Raw genomic sequence first — 2,226 nt, 5'->3', positions numbered from 1 at the left:
CAGCCCAGGTACTCGCATTCACAACGTGGGGTGTATCTGTGATTCTTCTGTAATGCCGGGTGATGCCTGTGCGACACACAACCTAATTCAACAGATTCCTGCGGCAGGTGTGTTCACCCACTGGATTATCATACCGGTGCGTGGCCTCGAGCATAACGTGTTCTTGCAGGAGCTATGCCCTGCAAGTTCAGAGAGTTGTGGTATCGCCAGCGGTAACAGGTGGCCCCAACAAAGTGTGGGAGTTGTTGGCAGTGTGTGCCAGGTACTCAAGACCAGCTTACAGGATGTGAGCTGCCTCTGTAAGGCAGGTCACACCTGATACCATAACATGCCTCCACAGATTTCTGCAGCAGGTGTAGTCGCCCATTTGGTTATCTTACCGGTGCATGCAATGTTGTGAATTGACGTGATTCACGGATGCTGGTTTGAGGGCCCCTCTTTTTGAGGCGAAGGACTGGCCACTTTTCTTTTAGGTGCCCGGCCGTCTTTCTTGTCCCAGTCCGAGCCTGACTGCTATATGACAGCTTTTACGCACTCTCGTGGTCATGCAGGAAGCTGATCAGCAGGCAAACCTTCCCTCCAGCATCCCACCAGAAAATGGAGGCTGGCTCCATCCCTGGATCTATACCGCAAGGGATGCAGGCCATTCTAGTATACATCACATTTCCTTCACTGTTGACAACTTTCTGCGCCGTCTAGCGGTGAAATTCGATCAGCATGACTAACTCCCCTCACCCTCTCTGGTTGTAGACGACTTTATCTGCAAGGGAAATCACCTTCAGTAAAAATGTTTATGGGTGAAATGAGCTCAGCAGGTGTTCTACTTTTCAACATTGTTTTTTTTTATCCGATTCTGTAGTATTGTGGCAAGTTTTAGATGCAGAATCATTAGCATATGCAGAACAAAATCGAATCTGAAAACTATTATTGGTAGTCTTAAGGAGAGTTTGAATGTAATGATAGCAGTGACAGCATGGAAGCCAATATACATAAATGCAATTGGCCTGGGTTTCTGGTATAAGCCGTGTTGAGGTACAGAACGACAGTGCCTTCTTAGCGCAGTAGGCAGCGCGTCAGTCTCATAATCTGAAGGTCGTGAGTTCGAGCCTCACAGAGGGCATTTACTTTTGACTATTCATTAGAATTAACTGCTTCGGGCCTTTTCAACCTTTACTTTTAAATATTATTCTCCTTCGGCTGTTGTGCAGATCCATGAAATCACTGCACATTCTCACTCCAATTCATCCATTCATAAATCAAGTCATCCATTAATAAATCACATTAATTGCAGTAACAGTGGCCTGGTTTTCGATTAATCTCAAAGGAACGCGGGATTACCAGCTCATGTCATTCAAAGTGCAGGAGAAAGATAGTTTGTGCTCGTGTGTAAAAAAGCATGTGATCCAGGCAACGTATGGTGCCGCACTCAAACCAATATATATGGATCCGGGGGAATCTCATCACGGATTACGTTGAAGGTTGACAGGAGATTTCAAAAAATGAATTCCCAAAATCACACAGGTCTGCCATTTTCTTGATATCCACTCCTGTCAATAAGAATGGTCCAGTGCCTTTGAAAGCCTACCGGTTAGTTATCAAGGCAACCTATAGATTCAAGAAAGCATCCCATTTTGGGTCCGAGAACAAGACAACTGCAGTTGCTTCATCTGAGCTGTACATTGAAACACAACACAAAAACCAAAGTCTAGCATCATCTACTCTCGGGGCATTATGTACTAATGTGCTTTAAATGGGCGGGTACTTGCCAGCCCAGAGTAGCGGCATGTCTTTTATCGGAAAGACTATGGTGTTCCTTACGAGTTTGCCGGTAAGCCGCCAACAGCAAACACAGCTTACTGCTTCCACCGCCCGATATCCCGATATTACCGGGATATTGCAGCTGGCGCAGTCACGGTAAGTGCCCATTGAGAACCACTGAATCACTGGCACCGCTGTTAACGGTGCCAGTGATACAGTGAATTCACTGCCGGCAGGGGCCTGAAAATGAGAAACAGTTCAAATGTTTTTGCCTTGAAAACAGGCAAAGACTTGGATAACTCTCTGCAACTTAATTTTGGGCTTTGAGCTACAAAATAACTAATGTCCCCTCATTACTATTCACTGACGATTACAAAGAGATGTTAAGTGTTCAAATACCACGGTGGTCGCTCTTTTCTGCCTGAGCGGGGTTGTTTACCTTGCTTGTCACACAGCCATCCTCAGATC

At 45.9% G+C, this 2,226-nt stretch overlaps 1 non-coding gene across 1 annotated transcript; it reads left to right on the top strand.

Moving 5' to 3' along the window:
• Window positions 1-1,047: 1,047 nt before the first annotated feature.
• On the top strand, window positions 1,048-1,120 carry TRNAM-CAU (transfer RNA methionine (anticodon CAU)). The gene has a single exon. It is a non-coding gene; the product is annotated as a tRNA-Met (tRNA).
• The last annotated feature ends 1,106 nt before the right edge of the window (window positions 1,121-2,226 follow it).

The sequence above is a fragment of the Ambystoma mexicanum genome, assembly GCF_040938575.1.
Source record: "Ambystoma mexicanum isolate Mex_15411 chromosome 12 unlocalized genomic scaffold, UKY_AmexF1_1 Mex_chr12_unloc.2, whole genome shotgun sequence".
NCBI classification, from domain to species: domain Eukaryota; kingdom Metazoa; phylum Chordata; class Amphibia; order Caudata; family Ambystomatidae; genus Ambystoma; species Ambystoma mexicanum.
The sequence above is the reverse complement of the archived record's forward strand: the minus strand, read 5'-3'. Positions and strand labels throughout refer to the sequence as shown.